This window comes from Primulina tabacum, chromosome 10, assembly GCF_025594145.1.
Source record: "Primulina tabacum isolate GXHZ01 chromosome 10, ASM2559414v2, whole genome shotgun sequence".
NCBI lineage: Eukaryota > Viridiplantae > Streptophyta > Magnoliopsida > Lamiales > Gesneriaceae > Primulina > Primulina tabacum.
In genome coordinates this window covers 6,329,362-6,354,121 of record NC_134559.1, presented here as the reverse complement: position 1 = coordinate 6,354,121, position 24,760 = coordinate 6,329,362, and the positions used below count along the sequence as shown (strand labels likewise).

General features: G+C 35.7%; 1 long non-coding RNA gene across 8 annotated transcripts; it reads right to left on the bottom strand.

Annotated features, from left to right (window-relative positions):
* Positions 1-151: 151 nt before the first annotated feature.
* On the bottom strand, positions 152-23,627 carry LOC142505066 (uncharacterized). 8 transcript variants are annotated; one of them, XR_012804365.1, is made up of 4 exons: positions 21,848-23,613; positions 1,524-1,593; positions 1,122-1,381; positions 152-543 (listed from the first exon to the last, which is right to left on the bottom strand). It is a non-coding gene; the product is annotated as an uncharacterized LOC142505066 (long non-coding RNA). The 8 variants fall into 8 exon arrangements; XR_012804366.1 differs by lacking the exon at positions 152-543 and adding an exon at positions 550-665; XR_012804364.1 differs by lacking the exon at positions 152-543 and adding an exon at positions 559-701.
* Positions 23,628-24,760: the final 1,133 nt, after the last annotated feature.

The following is a 24,760-nucleotide window of genomic DNA, read 5'->3' as shown; positions in this document are numbered from 1 at the left end:
ACTGGGCTTACCTTTTACGTGGGACATAATCTTGTACTAAATCTTTGTATTTATTAGCATTAGATTATTACCAAAAAAATCATTAATCTTTTTTGAAAGATAAAATATCCATTCATTCAGAATTATAATAAATAGCAGATTAAATATTCTAAAGATCACCGATACATTGGTGTTTCCAACCAAATAAAAAAAACTAGCATAAAAACTAGAGTGCTTGGCTAACACATAAACAATCTCGTTTGCTTGTCTACAAACAAGGCGAACCGAAAAATTTGGGATTACTGATAATATTTCTCGACATTGTCTGATGATGACTCCGAACATAGCCAAATCCGCATTTGTTGCCTTCACAGCTTGGAAGACTAGCTGTGTCTCTACCTCGAAGAGGACAGTTGTGAAATATGTGTTGCATATCCATGACAGGGTTTCAAGCAAGCTTATAGCTTCTCTTTCTTTGATGCATCGTAGTCCTTTCATCAAATTTATTCTGGCCATGACGAATTTTCCCTCCTCGTCGCGCACCACCATGCCTATACCCACGGCCTATGTATTCAAAGAAGGTTGCATCAATGTCGCATTTTACAGCACCCGTTGGGGGTGGTGTCCAGATATATGGTGGGTTCCAGCAAGCAGAGGTTTGTGTATCTCATTTTTCCATGAAGAGGCTATCCATTCATATAAGAAACTCCCTTAATCTCAACCTTAATTGAGTTAGCAACCATACATTTTTTATCAATAAAATGAATTTAATAGAAATTAAATAAATAAATGGTTATTATTATAATCCAGTTAATATTATGTACACTCTAATTTATACAACTCACAATCTAATTTAAAAATAAAAATATATTCATAAAATGGAGTGTATATAGTAAAAAATGCAAAAAAAAAAAGAAAAAAAGAAAAAAAAAGCGCTTCATCATGCCAAATAAATGATACAAAGATGAAAATAATCGGTAATGGAAGCAAAAGAGAGGAAAAGAAAAGAAAAGAAAGAAAAGAAAAGGGTAAAGAAGATATATCTTATGATGCAATGAATCAATCCCAAGATACATGGAAGCTGGAAATAGGTTCCAATCTCATAATCCATTCCTCGAAGTATACTATGAGGAAGCACACACCTGACTACATGATAACAGAAAGTATTCCATGTTAGGGACGGGTCGGGTTTACTCATGTGTGCCGCTGACCGGGTTCAGGACACAACCAACTGAAACATGTCATTGGAGGATGCCACCTTAAATCTTTTTCATCTTCCATTTATTTGCCGATTGCTTTCATCCTTCGGCACCCTTCTGCAAAGGCTCAACTCCACCCAATCATGTTCAAACTCCATAACCTAAACCATCTGCCGAATCTCACAAATCAAGAAATCACACCGCTACATAGGCAAATGGGAAAAAAACTTTATCAATCATGTCACCGTGGCTCTGGTTATTCAATATCAGGTCACATAACTGAGAAATTTTCTAATAATTTATAGAGTTCTTGAATACTTCTCTTAGAAAAACAAGCTACATTACCTTTGTCGAAAGATCATGGAGTTTTTGTTCAAACGTGTCCATTTCAAGCACCTGGTACTGGGATTCTAGACTGGAAACCAACTTTTTCATGTTAACAACTCGTGGTCCTCTACAAATACAAATTATGAAATGGATGTACAGCAACTTGTGGAGCAACATCTAAGCCTCGTATATAATGATGTTCAAAGAACTTGATTTCTTTATATATCTCTATTCATGTGGAGATTAGGAATCCAATTGGGTGTTAATTTTCTCTTTCCGCAAGACAGGTTAGAGCTCAGAACTATGCCTAATCATTCGTTCATACATTTTAAATTTGTCCATGAATTTTGTTTCTTGTACAAAAGTAAAAAGAAAATATAGACCAACAAACAATATGATCCAAGCATGAAATGATGAATGATAACTTAGCTGTGAATGATATTTCTTTTCAACGCATGCCCGTTTGATTCATAACAAAATACAAGATTGAATCATACAAAAGCCAGGACATGTCAAAGATACATAAAAAAGATGACATAAGTTATCACATATTGCAAGCTAAAATACTATGCTAAATAGGCTCACACAGACATACCTCAAAACCATTAAGCAAATGTTATATCATTCTTTCAACGAATAATCATATGGGCAATAAATTAATTACAAAAGTGACTCTCTCAATCCCTTCATTTCAAAACACACATTATTATACAGATTCAATCGTCGATTTCATACCTTTGGACTTATAACAATCAACACAGCTAAGTCCTTTGAAAGAAAACATTTAAGTTGGACATAGGTGGTTATGGTGGATAATTAAAAAAAAAAAAACAACTCAAAACTAACCAGTAAATGTTCACCAAAAAAAATTTAAGTTGAACATACAAGATCGGTTATGATCGGTAACAAAAAAACCAACTCAAAACTAACCGGCAAAAGTTTGCCAACATACCATACATTCTTACTTTCAAATATATATGCATATACCATACATTCTTTAGATCCACACTTTGCCTATATAATACAGCAACCCATTTGGCATATTAGAATCAAAATGAGATAAGTCATGTTATGTTGAGGTCCACATATTCGTAACTATCAATCAAGAAGTTGCAAGTCCGTATTCTACTTAAGATCAAAGAAGTATAATTATGTTTTAATGTTCATAACACAAACTTACAATGACTAAAGTCATCAATCATCATTGACGTCAGACAGATCCAAAATCACGTGCGTTGGTTTCTATCTCCTTCAAGCCATCTTTTTATATCTGTACACTATCTCACAGAATTATTTATTGGTCGATGTTCGACTTGCAGAAGCAATTATCAAATAACCTTATCTTCTGTGGTTCTATTCCAACCGTTTCTTCACAAAGTTTGTGTTGAAACTTTTCAAGTTCGCAATCTTGATTTTAATGTTAACAAAGCTTGTTATTGTGTTTCTAACATATTTACTCAAGTGTGAAGTTATTAACACAAGAAGCAAACTGAAATCGAATTCTGCACAAACTGAATTTCTGGCAAGCTTCAGTGTTTTGATGATATCTCCCAGCTGGATGATCCAAATGACAATCCGCCAACTTGACTGATCGGAAAACTCAATTTGGAACAAGTCGTATTTCACGTCAGTTGGGAAAAATCGGATGTTATCATGGTCTAACTGATCGCTTAATTACCGAACTGATCACACGAAAACAGCAATCAGTTGGGTTTGAGCAGTTGCGGTATTTTGGTCATATCTCTCAGCTAAGTTATCGAAATGAAGCGATTCAGTATGCGTTGGAAAGATAAGACAAAGATCTACAAATCATCTTCAGAAATCAAAGTTTGAATCGAAGTTTAAGATGCTGATAAATGACGATGAAGCTACTGGTTCTGCGCAAATTGAAATCAGCTAGGCTGATTTCAGCACACCAACTGAAACTGAACTAGGCCAACCGAACTGAACCAGCTGCTGACCAACTGAACCAGACCAGCTGAACTGAACCAGCTGCTGATCAACTGAACCAGACCAACTGAACCAGCTGCTGATCAACTGAACCAGACCAACTGAACCAGCTGAACTGAACCGAACCAGCTGAACTGAACTGAATCAGCAGTTGACCAATTGAACTGAACTGAACCAGCTGCTGACCAGTTGAAATGACCAGAGTTTACCAGTCGAGAAAATGTCCAGCAAGATGAATTTGACCGTTGCAACCTCAGAAACAGTACAGAAACTTTTCAAACGGTCATATTCTTGTGTCTAACGTATATATCATTGTTGGGGCCTATAAATACATCATCTAGAAGATCAAACAAGAGCTTTTGAAGAGGATTCAAAGCATGGGCAGTTAGCATGAAAAAATCAGCTAGTTGAGAGCACAAGCCCTTGTGTGAGGATACATTTGATATGCACACTGTAAAGGATAAATTCCTCACACACAATCACTCACACATATAAAAGAGAGTTGAACTTCAAAGTTTAGTTGAGTGAGTATTCACACAAAGACGTAAAACAATGTGTTTGTAGTCTTTGCATATGAGACATTAAACAATATACTGGTTGTGAGGTGCTGCCTACAATCTTGAGTGCTAGGATTTCAGTTTAGGCAGTGGGTAAGTCCTAGCTGAATGGGTTTGTACAAGTAGTTGTATAAATCAAAGTCTTCTAGTGAATCCTTCCCCAGGGGAAGAAAGGGTGATGTAGGAGCATTTGAAGTCTCCGAACATCCATAAACAAATTCGTGTCTATTTGTTTATTGCATTTACTTATCATTTTCATAGTTTTAAAGATGCATTGTTGAAGCATTTTATGTGTTCTTCAAATACCAAAATATTTCATACCAAGTGTTTGATAAAATGATTCAACCAAAATATTTTTACTCATTCAACTTGTATATATTTTAAATGCTTTAAAAAATATTTAATCGGTTTCTACGAAGGATTATTTCGAGTATTTTCCGCATGGTTTGAACACCAAACTCGATTTAATTCATCGGTGTTCAACATTTCAAGAACCGAGCTATTGTAGCTCAACGATTTACCCCTAATCGATCCTGCCTATTGGTATCATAGCGGGTTGTTCTTGAAAGAACATTGAAACTGATTTTGATGTTTAAAATTCGAAAATTTCATATTTTTTAAACATATATATGCAAAACTGATTTTTCGTGCAGCTTGCAGCGACCGTAGGAAAAATGACATATCTCCTTGCTCGAGTGTCCAAATGACGAACCGCTTTTGCGTTGCAAACTAGACTCATAGAGGTTTACAGCGGTATAAAATTTGCAGCCTAGTTATGCTCGAGAAAATACAGTTTATTCGTTGAAGGCAGAGCATATGTGCTGCGGCAGAAAATGAGTCATGGAGAAAATTGATTAGTTATCCATCTTCTTTTATAAATTTCAAAATTCCAAAAATATAGGGGAAGAACTCATTATAATTTTAATAAGTTGATTGTTTTTAAATATTGAGGGGGAGAAAATTTTGTTTAAAATGTTTTGAAAATATGACTTTTTGATTCACACAAAAAGGGAGAGAAATATGTTAGTTGAGTTGATTGTTTATCCAAGTTTTGTGATCATCAAAAAGGGGGAGATTGTTGGAACTTTTCAAGTTCGCAATCTTGATTTTGATGTTAACAAAACTTGTTATTGTATTTCTAACATATTTGTTAGCGTGTGTATTTTTTAATTGTTTGTTAGGATTAGATTTAGTCTTATCGGTAGATAACAATTGATCCTATTTATTAGGAGTTTGTTATATCTCTTAGGATTGTGGTATCTAGGTTTGTTACATAGGTTTCTCTATTTAAAGATTGTAAACTCTAGTTGTATAATGGAAGAGTTTTTCGGGTAAGCACACAATCGTGCTTCGTTATTCTTCGCCCCTTTTTAAACTTTCATGGTATCAGAGCCAGGTTATTCTTATTCCTTTGAATTGAGAACAATGAATTCCATCGCTCTCATGGCCGGAGTATCTGGAGGCAATGATTCAGAGGTTGCATCGGAAACCTCTATACCTACCTCCCTCACAGCTCCTACTACCTTGCATTCCGATAATTCTTTTTCCGGCGCCATCACTGCATACAAACTTAATGGCCGCAACTTTGTTCTCTGGTCTCGATCTATCCAGATGGTCATTCGTGGCAAAGGGAAATTCGGATATCTCGATGGGTCGATCCCTTCCCCTCCCGTGGAGGACCCTTCGTTTGCTGCCTGGGACATCTAGAACTCTCTGGTCATGTCCTGGCTCATCCACTCCATGGAAAACAGGATTGGAGAACTTTATCTCATGTACGGGACTGCTTCTGCCATTTGGGACGCAGTCAAACGGGCTTATTCAGACCACGAAGACTCGTCTCAGATGTTCGCTTTAACAACGAGAGCTCGCGACCTCCGTCAAGCTGATGGCTGTGTCTCTGATTATTATCATTCTCTAACTCGTGACTGGCAGGAATTAGATTTGTTCCAACCTCAAGATTGGAAAGATCCGGCTGATGCACGTCTCCATCGTCGCATACTAGAGAAGGAGCGCACATATGATTTTCTTGCTGGTCTCAACCCCTCTTTAGATGAAGTGCGTGGTCGAATTCTTGGTGTGAAACCTTTACCATCTCTCGATGAAATTTTCGCTGAAGTACGTCGCGAGGAACATCGCAAATCTGTAATGCTCGGCCCCAATGTATCTTCACCTATTGATTCATCGGCTATGGCAGCTCGGACAAGTGATGAGAAGGGCAAGAAACCAACAACTTGGTGTGATCACTGTCACAAACCATATCACACAAAATCAAAATGTTGGAAACTACATGGGAAGCCTGCCGATTGGGTTCCTAAGCATATGCGCGACAATTCTGGTCACACAACATCTGCACAGGCCGCAATAGCTCCACCGCCTCCTGCCCTCTTCACTGATGCTTAACTAGATCAATTGAGCAAAATTTTCTCATCTGCTCATACCGCCTCTTTTATGGCTTCAACCGGTAAACCTTTAAACTCAATTTCTGACCCATCAAAAGCTCCATGGTTAATTGACTCAGGCGCCTTCTGATCATATGACGGGCAGCAAAGAATTTTTTACTACTTATTCTCCGAGCATTTTTTCGCACACTGTTAAGATTGCTGATGGATCTTCCTTGCGCATCCATGGGACTGGTTCAGTCTCCCTCGGTCCCTCGTTATGCTTGAAAAATGTTCTTTATATTACCTGGTTTCTCGTGTAATTTATTATCCATCAGCAAGCTGACAATGGATCAGAATTGTAATGCTATTTTCTCACCTTCACGATGTTCTTTTCAGGACCAGAGATCGGGCTGAGTGATTGGGAATGCTGAGGAAAGCTCGGGTCTCTACTATTTTCAGCAAGGTGATTTTTTTAAAAATAAACATCTGGCGGCCGTTGGATCCTCCTCTACCCTTTCTAGGCGTCAACAAATAAAGCTCCTTCACTGTCGTTTAGGTCATCCAAGTTTTCAATATTTGCAAAGATTGTTTCCTACATTATTCTTGAAAAATGAACGATTTGATTGTGATATTTGTCAACTTGCAAAACACAAAAAAATTCCTTATTCCCCTCAACCATACCAGCCATCACATCCTTTTTCGCTTATTCATAGCGATTTGTGGGGACCTTCGAGGATTGCATCTCACTCAAACAAAAAATGGTTTATTACATTTACTGATGACCACTCTCGTGTCTCTTGGGTTTATTTACTTAAAGAAAAATCGGAAGCTCCAACCATATTTTTCTCATTTTATACCATGGTCAAAAATCAATTTAACACAACCATTAAAGTTCTTCGCACTGACAATGGCACTGAGTACTTCAACTCTGTCATGAATGCTTTTATCACAAAAAATGGTCTATTACATCAAAGCTCTTGTGTTGAGTCACCTCAACAAAATGGAATCTCCGAGCGAAAAAATCATCTTCTTGAAGTTGCACGCACACTTTTATTCACAGCTAATGTTCCTAAACATTTTTGGGGGGACGCAACCTTAACGGCGTGCTATCTTATTAATCGCCAACCATCAAAAGTCCTTGGTTTCAATACACCTTTGTCAACCCTTCTTAGATCCTTTCCAACTTCACGTATATACTCAGAACTAGACCTTAGAGTATTTGGGTGTAAGGCATTTATCCACAATACCTGTCCCACTAAGAGCAAACTTGACCCCAGGGCTTTACCTTGTAATTTTCTAGGATACTCTTCCACAAAAAAGGGATATCGTGTGTTTTGTCCGTCTACAAAAAAATATTTGATCTCACACAATGTCACATTCTTTGAAAATCAAGCATTTTATCCCATAAATCAGCTTCAGGGGGGGATAGTGAGTGGCGCAAATTTCTGGGAAAATGCAGCAACAGATCATGACATTTTCTGGGATTCAAATCACCCTCCAACAGTGGACTGGGAGTTTCTACTGACAGATACTCCTGATCCTAGTATATCAGTACCAAATCCACCAAATATTACCCAAATCCCACCAAATCAAACCCCTGAAATCTCCAAAAAGCTTCCTCCAAATCCAATTAGCACTACAAAAATACAGCCATATGACAGGTGTTACGAAAGAAGAAAAAACCTGCAGCAAATAGAAGAACCCGACACCTCTCATGACCAAGCACAACTCCCGGTCCCTGGTAAGGATCTAACACTCTCTGAAATTGACATTCCTATAGCATTACGGAAAGGAAAACGTGCTTGCACTAACCATCCCATTTCAGATTTTCTCGGTTATGCACACTTGTCTCAAGCTATGCAGGTCTTTGTATCTCAACTAGCCAACACAGAAATTCCAAAGAACTTTGAGGAAGCATGGTGTGATAACAGGTGGAAACAAGCTATTTTAAATGAAATGGAAGCTCTTGAGAAGAATGAAACTTGGACAATTGTTCAGAAACCACAAGATAAAAAATCAGTAGGCTGCAAATGGGTATTTACCATCAAATACAATTCAGATGGAACTATTGAGCGACACAAAGCAAGACTCGTCGCAAAGGGATATACTCAAACCCAAGGTATCGACTTCCAAGAAACCTTTGCTCCGGTGGCAAAAATAAATTCCATACGTATTCTCTTGTCTCTCGCAGTTAATCTTGATTGGCCACTTCTACAACTTGATGTGAAAAATGCTTTTTTAAATGGGGAATTAAAAGAAGAAGTTTACATGGATCTACCTCCTGGGTTCAACACCAACCACAACCAAGGTAATTCGTGTAGGTTGAAGAAGTCCTTATACGGACTCAAGCAGTCGCCAAGAGCTTGGTTTGGGAGATTTATGAAATTTGTGACAAGGTTTCAAGCAGGCTCAAGTTGAGCACACGCTGTTCTACAAACGACAGTCAACCGGTATTACTATTTTAATAGTCTATGTCGATGAGATTGTTCTAACTGGTGATGACAAATTCGAGATGCAGAGAATTAAAGCTGAATTAGCAAGGGAATTTGATATGAAGGACCTCGGTAATCTCAGATTTTTTCTTGGAATGGAGATTGCTAGGAACAAGGACTCCATCTCAGTGTCTCAACGTAAATACACTCTCGACCTATTGAAAGAAACTGGCATGTTAGGCTCAAAACCAGCTGATACTCCCATGGACGCAAATCTGAAATTGGTGATTAACTCAGATGACAAACAGGTTGACAAGGGTAGTTATCAACGGCTAGTGGGCAAGCTGATTCATCTCTCTCACACACGCCCGGATATTGGGTTTGCAGTTAGTTGTGTAAGTCAGTTTATGCACTCTCCTTCAGAAACTCATATGAGGGCCCTCTACAGAATTCTTAGGTACCCAAAAGGGAATCCGGGAAGAGGCCTTTTATTTCGAATGACCGAAAGCAGAGATATACAGATGTTTGTTGATGCTGACTATGCTGGATCTCCAATAGATCGACGATCTACATCTGGATATTGCTATTTTGTATGGGGGAATCTGGTTACGTGGCGTAGTAAGAAACAAAACGTTGTAGCTAGAAGTAGTGCTGAGGCCGAACTACGGTCAGTGGCTCTTGGAACATGCGAAGGCTTATGGATAAAAATGTTCTTGAAAGAACTTGAGCTGGAGGCTATAGGACCAATTCGAGAATTCCGCGACAACAATGCAGCAATCTCCATCATCCACAATCCAGTTCACCATGACAAGATTAAGCACGTAGAGGTAGACAGACACTTCATCAAGGAAAAGATAGACCAAGGGATTCTGGCAGTAAAACACATCCCCACCGAAGAACAGACGGCTGACATCTTAACAAAAGCTTTGTTCAAGCCAACGTTCCAAAAATTTGTAACCAAGCTTAGAATGTACAACCTGTACAGTCCAGCTTGAGGGGGGGGTGTTAGCGTGTGTATTTTTTAATTGTTTGTTAGGATTAGATTTAGTCTTATCGGTAGATAACAATTTATCTTATTTATTAGGAGTTTGTTATATATCTTAGGATTGTGGTATCTAGGTTTGTTACATATGTTTCTCTATATAAAGATTGTAAACTCTAGTTGTATAATGGAAGAGTTTTTCGGGTAAGCACACAATCGTGCTTCGTTATTCTTCGCCCCTTTTTAAACTTTCAATATTTACTCAAGTGTGAAGTTATTAACACAAGAAGCAAACTGAAACCGAATTCTGCACAAACTGAATTTCTGGCAAGCTTCAGTATTTTGATGATATCTCCCAGCTGGATGATCCAAATGACAATCCGCCAACTTAACTGATCAGAAAACTCAATTTGGAATAAGTCGTATTTCACGTCAATTGGGCAAAATTGGATGTTATCATGGTCTAACTGATCGCGGAATTACCGAACTGATCACACGAAAACAGCAATCAGTTGGGTTTGAGCAGTTGCGATATTTTGGTCATATCTCTCAGCTAAGTTATCGAAATGAAGCGATTCAGTATGCGTTGGAAAGATAAGACAAAGATCTACAAATCATCTTCAGAAATCAAAGTCTGAATCGAAGTTTAAGATGCTGATAAATGACGATGAAGCTACTGGTTCTGCGCAAATTGAAATCAGCTAGGCTGATTTCAGCACACCAACTGAATCATACAAAAGCCAGGACATGTCAAAGATGCATAAAAAAGATGACATAAGTTAGCACATTATTGCAAGCTAAAATCCTACGCTAAATAGGCTCACACAGACATACCTCAAAACCATTAAGCAAAAGTTATATCATTCTTTCAACGAATAATCACATGGGCAATAAATTAATTACAAAAGTGACTCTCTCAATCCCTTCATTTCAAAACACATATTATTATACAGATTCAATCGTCGATTTCATACCTTTGGACTTATAACAATCAACACAGCTAATGAAAGAAAACATTTAAGTTGGACATAGGTGGTTATGGTGGATAATTAAAAAAAAAAAACTACTCAAAACTAACCAGTAAATGTTCACCAAAAAAAATTTAAGTTGAACATACAAGATCAGTTATGATCGGTAATAAAAAAACCAACTCAAAACTAACCGGCAAAAGTTTGCCAACATACCATACATTCTTACTTTCAAATATATATGCATATACCATACATTCTTTAGATCCACACTTTGCCTATATAATACAGCAACCCATTTGGCATATTAGAATCAAAATGAGATAAGTCATGTTATGTTGAGGTCCACATATTCGTAACTATCAATCAAGAAGTTGTAAGTCCGTATTCTATTTAAGATCAAAGAAGTATAATTATGTTTTAATGTTCATAACACAAACTTACAATGACTAAAGTCATCAATCATCAATGACGTCAGACAGATCCAAAATCACGTGCGTTGGTTTCTGTCTCCTTCAAGCCATCTTTTTATATCTGTACACTATCTCACAGAATTATTTATTGGTCGATGTTCGACTTGCAGAAGCAATTATCAAATAACCTTATCTTCTGTGGTTCTATTCCAACAGTTTCTTCACAAAGTTTGTGTTGAAACTTTTCAAGTTCGCAATCTTGATTTTAATGTTAACAAAGCTTGTTATTGTGTTTCTAACATATTTACTCAAGTGTGAAGTTATTAACACAAGAAGCAAACTGAAATCGAATTCTGCACAAACTGAATTTCTGGCAAGCTTCAGTGTTTTGATGATATCTCCCAGCTGGATGATCCAAATGACAATCCGCCAACTTGACTGATCGGAAAACTCAATTTGGAACAAGTCGTATTTCACGTCAGTTGGGAAAAATCGGATGTTATCGTGGTCTAACTGATCGCTTAATTACCGAACTGATCACACGAAAACAGCAATCAGTTGGGTTTGAGCAGTTGCGGTATTTTGGTCATATCTCTCAGCTAAGTTATCGAAATGAAGCGATTCAGTATGCGTTGGAAAGATAAGACAAAGATCTACAAATCATCTTCAGAAATCAAAGTTTGAATCGAAGTTTAAGATGCTGATAAATGACGATGAAGCTACTGGTTCTGCGCAAATTGAAATCAGCTAGGCTGATTTCAGCACACCAACTGAAACTGAACTAGGCCAACCGAACTGAACCAGCTGCTGACCAACTGAACCAGACCAGCTGAACTGAACCAGCTGCTGATCAACTGAACCAGACCAACTGAACCAGCTGCTGATCAACTGAACCAGACCAACTGAACCAGCTGAACTGAACCGAACCAGCTGAACTGAACTGAATCAGCAGTTGACCAACTGAACTGAACTGAACCAGCTGCTGACCAGTTGAAATGACCAGAGTTTACCAGTCGAGAAAATGTCCAGCAAGATGAATTTGACCGTTGCAACCTCAGAAACAGTACAGAAACTTTTCAAACGGTCATATTCTTGTGTCTAACGTATATATCATTGTTGGGGCCTATAAATACATCATCTAGAAGATCAAACAAGAGCTTTTGAAGAGGATTCAAAGCATGGGCAGTTAGCATGAAAAAATCAGCTAGTTGAGAGCACAAGCCCTTGTGTGAGGATACATTTGATATGCACACTGTAAAGGATAAATTCCTCACACAATCACTCACACATATAAAAGAGAGTTGAACTTCAAAGTTTAGTTGAGTGAGTATTCACACAAAGACGTAAGACAATGTGTTTGTAGTCTTTGCATATGAGACATTAAACAATATACTGATTGTGAGGTGCTGCCTACAATCTTGAGTGCAAGGAGTTCAGTTCAGGCAGTGGGTAAGTCCTAGCTGAATGGGTTTGTACAAGTAGTTGTATAAATCAAAGTCTTCTAGTGATGATGTAGGAGCATTTGAAGTCTCCGAACATCCATAAATAAATTCGTGTCTATTAGTTTATTGCATTTACTTATCATTTTCATAATTTTAAAGATGCATTGTTGAAGCATTTTATGTGTTCTTCAAATACCAAAATATTTCATACCAAGTGTTTGATAAAATGCTTCAACCAAAATATTTTTATTCATTCAACTTGCATATATTTTAAATTCTTTACAAAATATTTAATCGGTTTCTACGAATGATTATTTCGAGTATTTTTCGCTTGGTTTGAACACCAAACTCGATTTAATTCATTGGTGTTCAACATTTCAAGAACCGAGCTATTGTAGCTCAACGATTTACCCCCTAATCGATCATGTCTGTTTGTTTCTAATTTAATTTATTCATGTGTAACCACACATTACGAAATTGGCATATTGATTAGATCCATTAATCTTTCGAAAATGTTAAAAATTTTCTTTCTCCAACTCTCACCTCCTTGTTTTATAGTTCCAATGACTGACCTTTTCAACTTTCCTCTTAGTATTGGTAGCAATCTGAAGTCACATAAACTTATTGCCCAATCTTCCTGTACATCCATTCAATCATGAATGCACAAAAAGTTCAAATTTTGCGCTTCGTGGCCAAGGGAAATTGACTTGATTTTTAACCTTACTATTCCTAATTTTGGGACTCATACTGAAAGATCAAGTTCTGAAGTGATTCTCGTTCCAGTGCTGAGAATGGACCCAAACAGACGTGTACGGACTTATACGTGGCCAAGATGGGACCACAAAAATGTGAGTGAGAACACACTTTCTTTAATATGAGGCAGTACGATGGTCATAGCTCGACCTCGACCATGGCTTTGCGGTAAGGTAAATGTGTCGTGTAACAGGCATACACCAAACAACCATTAGGAAATGTATGGGGCAAGGCATTGTGTAGCATATCAAATACGTAAGTGGCACGGACCCATTCTCTATATTCCATAAAAAATACACATGCACGAACCTGACAGCGGTTTTGGTCGTGGTTCCTTGGTGGGCTTTAGGGTCCTTTCCCTTCATTAACTAGAACCTTTTGAGCATAAATTACATTTTCTCACTCTTTTTGGTAGGCACCAAGTGAGAGTAACGAGGGTTTCATCCCTCTCAACAAGTTTCATGTTTTTTCATCAAAATCTTATTTTTCTTTTGATTCTAACTCAAATATTCTATATTCTTCCTAAGAGGAAACCAGGAAACCATTTTGTTGGGGAGCTGGAACGTCTTATGAGACTTGGATGTCCCAAAGCTTAAGTAAAAAATGCTTCACATTTATATTTCTTGCATAATTGCCTTTAAAAGTAAAATGCTTTTATGTCAATTCTCTTTTATGAGTGTCATTTTTTGGTGTTCCATACTTGTTCGTATTAAATGAAAGAATTTAACTATTATCAAATGTTTGGTTTGTTAAGCATGTTAGTATACTTTTAGCATATGAATATATTTAAGTGGAAAACATTATGTGGAGTGCTGGCTGAAGTTTAATTGGAGTTAAATAGCATGATAGGCTCGATTTCTCGTATAGACAAAGTATCTGATTCAATGTCAATGGCTTGAAACATCTCTGAATCATCTCTATATTGTATTAAGCTTGAGCGAGTGTTTGGTAGGTTGGTATGAACAACCTTCTTTTTTTGCCATTTGATGACTATTTATTTACGAAAATGTCACATTTGTACAATTCATGTAGATTTATTGCCTTTTAGTGGCTATTAATTTACAAAAATGTCATTTTTCAAAAATTGTTCTCTACCTACTATTTCTACGTGTTTTTCTATTTTTTCATTTTACCATTTATTTTTTATTTTTTTTGGGTTTTTCGTTTCAAAAAAATGGATTGTATAAGCACACATAACGTGCACCCGGATACTATTATATATGAAAGATTTAACATATTTATAAACAAAGTGTAAGCCAAAAACGATAACTAATTCACTAATTGGAGTAGCCTTGTGATAAATTAACCTGTCATGATAAGGTGACCATGAGTGTGTGAGTCGAGATATGGGTAACGTGATTATATGTTTGGAATCAGTATGTCAATACTTGTGTAGCTAAGTAGAGAATAAAGTAACACTTGCATACTAAGCACTTCGGGTAAAATTATTTTTTTAGTCCGTTATTTTTGCACCATTGCGATTTAAATCTGAAATAGTCAAATTGTAGCAACATGTATGTTTAATATTTTGGCAATTTTAGTCCGCTTTTGGCTGCAAGAATTTGATAATTGGCATTGATAAGTCCAAATTTTATAGGGATTTTATTTTATAATATTTGTGTTTATCTGTAATTAGTATCCCTAGTTATGTGCTTATCTGAATTAATTTTATAATATTTGTAGATTTGAATAAAAGAGGAAAAAAAGTCCATTGAGAGATAGATGATTTTACAAAACTTCAAATGAAGCAAAGTACCAAAAGAAAGGAAATAAAATATTTTTATATTTTATTATCTTGAGAATATTGAAATTTTGGAAGAAAATCTGTGCAGAAGATAAATAAAATCTCTACAATCTTATATATAATTTTTTAAATTGACATGAGCTTCAAGGAGTTGGAGGATTAAGTCCATGAAGAAATATAAAAGGCATCGTACGTGAGCAGCAAGAAAAGAGGCGCAAAAAAGAGAAAAAAAACCAGGGCAGAAGGGGGGAAAGAGGAGAGAAGAAGGCAGTAACGTAAAGAGGAGGCGCAAAAAAGAGAAAAAAACCAGCGCAGAAAGGGGGAAGGAGGAGAGAAGAACAGAGAGAGAAGAAGGCAGTTAACATGAAGACCAGGCACAAAAAGAGAAAGAGAAAAAGAAAAAGCAGCGCGGAAGAGAGCAGACAGATGAGAGAGACGTGAGGGGGGGGGGGGAAGGAAGAGAGCACAATAGAGGAGGAGAGAGAAGAAAGGAAAGAAACAGAGAGAAAGAAGGGTACAGAGAGAAAAGAAGAATGGAGATAGAACAGAAGTGAACAGAAGACTACACGGAAGACAACACCAGAGAGGAAGAGGCGGAAGCATGAGGAATTCCTCAACACACGCCAAAAATCACTGAGAATTCCTCGTATTCCTTCTTTATTTTGTTTTCTTCTATGAAATTATATCCGAAGTTTTCACTTTTATTTTGAATTCATGGAATAATTTTATTTAGAAGACCACGATAGGGCCAAATAATACTTTGTTGATATTTGGTTTATTTTCAATATATATTTTTTCTTGATTTTAATTATTGGTTGACGTTGGTTTAATATTTTTTGTTAATAGTCTGATCAACTATTTACATGTTTGTTGATTAATCACGAATCGAAAGATGATTGGTTAAATATTGCAACAAAGACATCAACACATGGTTAAACTGACTAAAAATAGTATTTGGTTTCAGTATGCGATTTTAGGTGAAAACTGAAATTCCACGAAGATTTAATGCATTTAGATCTAATTAAATTCAATTAGAAATAATTGAACTGTTAGATTTAAATAGGTTTATTAACTCGAGGAATCGTTTAATAAATAAAATTGAGGATTTCACCGTGATTATCAAGAATTAAATAATTAATTGAATTTTAACACATGTCAGATAGTAAAGTTTAGTACCGTTGTGTGTCTTAGTTATCTATTTGAATCCCTCCTTGATATTTGAATCTCTCGTTTTTAATTGCAATTATTTTACTTAATAGCTTAGGTTAATAATTCATATATCATCTTTTTATTTATGTTGTCTAGCTTAAGTTAAATGATATAAATTCTAGTAATTAAATATTAGTCTTTGTGGGATCGATACTTGGACTCGTCATCCATTTACTATAACTTGACCTAGTCCGCTTACTAGATTTATTCACAACCGAAATAGTTGGTCAGACATAAAAATTGAAGATGTTATAAATTGATGGGAAAATTCTCCTACACAGCACACAAATTATTTCACATATATATTTTATAAATTATTATCTTCTATAACATTAAATGCTCCAAAACAATAATTAAAAAAAGTCAATTAACATAAATGAAAGTAAAGCAATCGTTCAAAGGATTCAAAAGCAGCCTCTTTTTTTGCCATTTTATTTATTATTATTTTAAAGTATTCGATGATTAGAAATTTGTGATTCTAAAATAAATAGGTGGAAAATATTTTTTGTGCAATTAATTTTCTTTCCATTTTGAAAGATCCCAAAATTTTATGGCACACGGGTAAGCTCCAACTCTAAATCATCAAATTCCAGCGAGTAGAGGTTTTTCCGGCCAAAATCGGATTAAAATTGCCGGAAAAAAGTTAACAGACTCACAATACAATTTGACTATATAGCGGACTAAAATCGCAAGAGGACAAACATGATGGACTGAAAAACCAAATTTCACAAGTATTTCATGACACAAATATAATGAAAAGTCCTACTTGCACATGCATTTAGGGGAAATATCAATTTTTCGTCTTGTAAGTCAGCCTAAATTGGATTTTGGTCTTTTAACTAGTCCAAATTAGATTTAAATGCATGAACCTAACTTCTTTCTCACTTTTAGTCATTTTATCCCCCGAGTACAGTACCAGTTACCAGTACAATGTTTAGCGTCATGTCGGTGTAATATCAATAATATGCAATACCATATTAGCATTTTGGTAACTCAATGACTAAAAGTGCATAACAAGTATGTAAGGAGGAGCATGAGCTAAGTGTTGTATAGTTTCATGTTAAGCTTATTTATCCTTTACATCCATTCTTGACTTATTAGTGGTCAGGTGGAGGCATGATAAGATATTGAGAATCTAGTTTCAATGAAAAAGGCGACGAACAATGAATAGAATTTATTATTGATTGGAAACCAAAGTCATACTACGGTAAACTTGGGAAGGCGAAGATTGGGGCTTTGTATGTGAGAAGGACCTATGGAAAACGGTATGGTCAATAAAACACTAGTGTTGACTGTTGCCTGGGATAAAGGTTGAATCGTTGAGAATAGACATGGGTTTACAATTTTATACATCGTCACCCTAGCATGACTTGGAAACATTTTATATATGCATTGCATCTCTTATGATTAATTGAAATTCTAATTCAGGAAAAAAAAAACTTTCATAATTTGCAATCATATGACATGTTAAGAAGTTGATTATTTTATGACTCTTCATGATTATTCATAAAATATTGCAAGCACAGAGGTGGTTGATAAATTAATTTACTGGCGAGACAGCATTCAACGCCATTGAAACTTCTAATGTTGCCTGATTGTGATGAAATGAAGCGACTAAACGGATATGAGGTTTTTCATCTGTTGGGATGTACGTAGATGAAATACAATTGGGTGTTACTCATACCATGGCTAGTTTCAAGATGTTGATTTAAGTTGTGGCAAAATAGCAAAAGAGTTCACATGAACGAATCAAGAATCACCATTTATCATAGTGGAAGACATGTGACTATAATCCATTTGAACCCTAGTCTACCATTTAATGTGCCTAAACTTGCTTAGTTTATTATTTAAAATAATTTCAAGTTTTAATAACTAATGTAGAGTATGCACTCAAACATTTCATGGTTTAAGTTCATTTTTTGCAACTAGAGTTTTATTCCCATTTAAGGCATAGTTTTGAGAACGTGTATTGAGAGCTATTGCCTTGCGTTCTGAAAAAAAATTTATGTCAAGTATTTCGAAACTTGAATAATCATCCTCGTACATTCTCATGCATAGGCTTTGGTATCGACAACTCAGTACCATTATTCTTTGTGGAAAAAGCACCCTATTTAACTATCCAAGCTTTCCAACATGGTGTGGCTCTTCTTTGATTTAGTTTGCGTATAGATTTATTTACAGTTTATGCATGTTGGTTTCTTTTGACACATTTTTGGGGTTCCCATCCGTCCTTACTGTTATTGCAACTCTATCATACATATCTTGCAAGATCTTCGCATGCCTAAATATATAGCCCCTCTTTCATCTCACAGCCACCTCATACTTTCCTTGAATCTATATCTTATGCATTTTCAGGTTCATATATATTATATGCAAGTCATTTTTGCCACCGTATCTTTCTATCACTGCTCTTTAATGTAAAATAGCCATCATTAGAGTGCCATTACCCACAAGGGATTCTTAGCAACGACTCTTGTAAATGAAACTAACAAGCCTTTGTACTCGATGCTTAGGAAAGAGCTCAAGATTTCTAATCGGCACATTACATTGAACTTTCAACATGACAATAGATGAAACAGACGGACCAATAGGAACATAAGTGATAGGTGCGTTTTTATGTATTTTATTATGTCATTCTTGCTCGATTCTAACATGTTCTATTTATGGTCATTTTTATTCATATTTTACATATTGTGTCGATTTCTCACATGGGTTAGAAGATTCGTAGGAAAAAGTGGTGAAAGAGGAGAAAAATCAAGAATGTTGGGGGAGATTTATGAGTAGGCTGCGCTAGGGCGGCATAATCTGCATGTGCCAGTGCGCCAAGGATAAAAACAAGTCCAGATACACGTGGACGGCGCGCCTTAAAAGAGATTAAGAATCAGAGCCGAGGAGCTCACAGTGGGGCAGTAGATATTTCCCAGCCCTAGTGCGATCCGATAAGAAAACAAGATCTCCACGATTTGTTTCAACTTTTGAGGACTTTTGGAGGCATCTATATCTGATGGTAGCCTAATACACAAAAGATTATTCGTTATACTTCACTTTTACACACAAGAAGACACAGCCGCCACAAGCAAGGTACGAGATAGGAGAAGAGGGAGAGCAAGAGATCAAGGGCGGAACAAGAATTTAAAAGCGTTTTCTCCAACTCTTTTATTTCAGTTGAGATTTAGGGGATCTTACATCAAACATTTATGTTGTCAATTCCCTTTTAAGATTGAATTTGGTTTTGTAAGCATACTTGCAACTTTGAAGCATGATCAACTTCAAAGTGATTTTATGTGTTATAATTGAAACCGATGGGAGATTATATAACATGATAGAGTAACTATAACATGTGGATCTACAATTCATATAGAGGTACATGTTTATAGACATTGTCCAATAGGTCGAAAGCTAGAGGATTTCACGGTTCACTAATGCGATTGCAATTGTTAAATAATCCAAAGACACTTGGTCGCTGCATTTTGTTAATTATATAAATATAGTTCGACATAGCATATTGATAAATTATGGAATCCCATCAAAAGTATGGTTTATAAATTGAAATTCGATCATTAGAAAAGAGTCATTGGTAGGTGAACTGAGATCCTAACAATCGTTTGTTTATTATTTTAATTTATACTATTGTGTTTGTCAAATTATTTTATTTCAATTTAAATCTAATTTGTTAATTAATTCAATTATCGTTTTATTAACTAAAGAATTGTGATTGAGGTAAATTTGTCTAATCAATCTCTCTGGGAATGATACTCGTACATTGTACACTATATTATAACTTGACTCGTGCACTTGCCATTTATTTGAGTATAAAAGATTTATTTTATTGGGGATTTCTCAGTATAAGAAAAACTCGATCAATAAATAACCTGATAAATTATGTATTTGATTATTAATTCATGTGTTTTTTTCTCTTTTCAAAGACAAGTAATTAACTATCCAAATTCAAGGGTTGGAAACAAGCTCTTGATCAGGTGCAAATGCACAAAGTGAAAGTATATTGTTGTCAAAGGACAACTACTATGATACCGTGAACAAGTTTTGACATTGATTGCTTGAAGTTACTTTATAGTTCAAATACTATGATTCACTCTTGCAGGTGTTCAACATATATCATCGTGGTGTCTGCAAATTTAATTCCATGCCTCTTGTTTCTCTATACTAATCACAGTCCTGGAATTCATGCGGAGACACACATATATAGCTTGACGTAGTGTCCATTCATGACTGGTCAACTAATGAAGTGTTAGTTGATGATTGGTTAATTAGTTAGAGGCAGTTATACTTTCTTGTGTACATATAAATAGAACAATTCAGTTTGTAAATAGTTGAGTTTTTGACAGAAAACTTCATTCTCGATTGAGAGCAACAACTGTTTCATTCTTCTTGTTCATATATCAATTGATCTCAATTGCATGATCTATGTACAAATTAACATGGTATCAAAGCTCAAACTCACTATTATGTATAGGGACTGCCCTATGGGTCACAGATAATGTCTTGGACTCCATATATTCATTCATGGACATGAGGAGGTTGTGTTAGAAATTTAGATGTCTCATATCAGTTGGATTGAGTCATTAGGAATTGGATATATGGACTTGAAAAAGTCTTCCTCTTGAGGTAGTTTTTAGGTTGAGTTAGGGTCATTCTTCTCATTTCATACATAGAACGAGGATGACAAACTAGAACCGGTTCAAAATATGAGTGTGATCCCATATCAACAAAGTGCCATGATCGAAATTGAAACTATTTTCCGCTTATCGTGGAATACCAAGAAGTAAGTTGCAATTGCATATGTAAGGCAATGAAAATACTCAAAGACTATAGAGAATCCTTAACACTTTAGATCCAAAAGGCATTTCATGGTTATTTTCCCAGCAATCCCTCCATAGGACAAAAAAAAATAGCTATTTAATCCAACACGGGTTTAGACGAAACTTTGGTGCTACTTGATGAAAGACTCCATCATGTAAAATCTGAAATGCGAATACGTATGGAACAATCTTTTGTATAGTGATACATAGAACCTAGGACCTACTTTTCGCATAGATCTAATGTTATTTAAAAATTTTGTTTTTTAAAAATGTGCGACATTTAAAATTGACCAATGGTAACAAGTAAACTACATTATAAGCTATCTTTGTATTCCTAAATTGTTAAATGTCGTATTGCGAATCCTCAACAAATTTCAGTACCATCACCTAGTTTTTTCATGTTAGTGTGATAATCATAAGATTCATAAGGCTGTTTACACAATCTAGATTGTGCATATCACAACTCCTTCCTCTACATAAACCATCATTGTATCCTAATGTAGTTAACCACAATCACTAAGAAATTAAATTTCGAATCAGATTCTCAGAATAAAAAAGAGAACATTTATGTTGTAATGAAAATCAAGCAAACAAGTAACATATAAATTGTAACCGAATAAGTTTTCACTTGACAAGCAAACAGCACCATCTAAATGGATCACACCAAGAAAACTAAACAAGTAAATAGTACCTGGTATTCTCAGATTTTGTGGAGAATTTTCTGCACATTCACTGAAATAAATCACGAGCCATCAAATCACTGAGCAGAGAATTGACCCAAAAGCAACAAAGGAAAAATGATAGAAGATTATCAGGCTTATGAAAATGCATAAAATGCCTTACCTGTCCATGTAGATATGAAAGTCTCCCCCTTCTCTATATATGATTCTGAGACTGAAACAAAGACTCGAAACTCTAGGAACACATCAACTCACATAACATAAATTTGTTCAATCAAATCTGCAGCCACTACGATTCAAGATTCAAACAAATCTCAAAATGGGTTCGTCGTTCTAAATTAAAAACCAAAGTTTTTCCCTAAAGAAAAAAGAAACATGCCTATAAAATAAAGGCGAAAATGTCAAAAATGTGAATAGAAAGAAAAATATGAGATTCAGATTTCAGCTGGTTACTGTATATCTTCGGCTTAGGAACGGATAAGAATCACCGGAAAAAATGATAAAAGATGAAGTTTTCCCTGGAGTCTGGCAAATTCAATAGATTACCCTAGAAAAAACATTAGTTTTTTTTCCCGTTAAAACAAGAACAGTACCCCAGGCGTACCTTGAAAAACCCAATTCGTCCTCTCCAAAAGCAACCTCAAAATACACGCTTCAGAACTCCCCAATAAATTAAGCCTTTTCATAGTGGATAAGTTAAAATAATATAAAAGAACAATGTTTCGAGGAGAAAAATGGAAAAAAAATCAAGAAACCAGCAGCGAAAACAAACCAAATAGTAGCTTTCCATCGCTTCCATGAAATGAGATGAATTTTTTTTCCATAGCCAAAAGAAGAAATAGCCTTTAAAACATAAAGAATAAACAAGAGAAAAAACACAGATTGCTGCTAAAGAGATATGTAGTGTGTGTTGTCTGTATATCTGTGGTGGTGTGTGCTAATGCTTGGTCAGAATCCTGAGTGTCAGTGGCAGGTGGCTTATAAAATCAAGTGGCCATATATCAGTATTTAGCACTAACATAATACAGATTAGTCCGTTTTACAAGCATTCCCACAGCACAAAAACGAGATTAGACAACGAGGGATAGGGATAGAGAGAGAAGATGACAGAAAAGTAGTGAGCACACGCATCCACAAAAGCATACTTCTTATACAATTGCCTGCGGATGCTCACTCTCTTCTGTCAAGTCTGCATCCTATCTCCCTCACTACACCGGAAAAATCCAAAAACCCATTAATATTTTCTGAACTTACTGCCTTTTCTTGACCAATTTTCGTGGAAAAGGATCAGATCTGAAAATCAAGGAGTGCCTCTTTTTGGAAAGACCTTTTACGTATCAAAGCAGCAAGCTTTTGCCAGAAAACCGCATGCCCACAAGAATTTCTAATGGAACTATTAGGGTTTCGTAGATTTTGAGTATGACTGCAGAAGAAGACAACTTCCACCATTGTTGCAGCTCTTCCGGTCCATGCAGTGCACAGAACAATTGATCGAGGTTTATGAAACAAGATCTTTGCTTTAAAAAGTTGCGGGTTTCGATGTGTCACGTAATGGGCCGTGGCATTTCTTCGCTCTTGTGTCGTCTCGGGCTTTTTTTGTACGTTCTTCCCACCTCACATTCAAAGGAGCGAGGGTACAAAGGACAACGGAGGAATCTTCGTAAAGATTGACATTAATTGAATCAAACTTTCTTTCCTCTGTGTGTTGACTACGCCCGAGAGACGTGTGCACGGTGGATTGGTTTGAAAAAACAACTGGGATTTGACGTGTCGGAATCGATGCTAGTGAATGATGTACCCGTATTTGTCGGGCTGGGGTGGGAACTTGAATCGGATTGTATTCGGTTCGAGACTGGATATGGAGACATTTTAAGTGCAATAAAAATAATGTATCCACTGATAGAGTCGATATAAAAAAAAAATAGCAAAAATTTTTGTGAGAAGGTCTCACGGATCGTATTTTATGAGAAGGATTTTTTATTCGGATCATCCATAAAAAGTTTTACTTTTTATGTTCAGATTATTACTTTTTATTGTGAATATCGTTAGGATTAACCCGTCTCAAAGATAAAGATTCGTGAGATCGTTCTACAATATACCTGCTCAAAAAGTTATGGGTACTTAAATTATATATTTGATTTTATAACTTGTAAGTTTCTATTTTTTCATCATATTTTCGTTTAATTTATAATTTTAGTTCACTTTATCGAATATATGTCAAAAATGTTAAAAACCAAGTCAGCAATTTTTTGTGTCGCGTTATGATACAGATATCGGATATTAATAAATAACTGTAGAATTGTGTCATATTAAACTAGATATGATTAAAACTTTGATAAATAACTCAAAATCTCGTAGAATAAGAATTTTTTTAGAATTTGAATTGACAATATTATTGAGCGAGTGTTTACAAAACATTATAAACGAATATAAAAATTAAGAAGTAGGCAGATAATGCTTGAAAATAAGGAAGATTTTGGTATATGACCTTCAAAACCAATTCAATTAAAAATTTGACATCCATACAATTTTATTTAGATAAATAACCTCCTTTCTATTTTAAAAATGAATTAATTCCCTTAATACTAATCCTGGTCAAAATGGTATCAGAGCCCATGGTTAATTTATTTCAAACATGTGATTTATTTTTACAAAGAACCGAAATGTTTGAGGAGGAGAATTTCGAAAAATTATGAATCCGAACTTAGGTTCGAGAAGGATAATTTACAAGATTTATTCCAATATTTTGGAATATAAACAAGTTCATCTAACTATTATTAGATATCAGAAACAGAAAGGGAAGCATCTGTACTCTCAGGTAAACTCTCAGGTAAACTTATGATTCAAGCAAATAAGTTTCTGGAGATAGTACCAGACTCCTCTAAGCTCTCTTTAGATCTTAGGGAAATCCAGAAAACAGTACA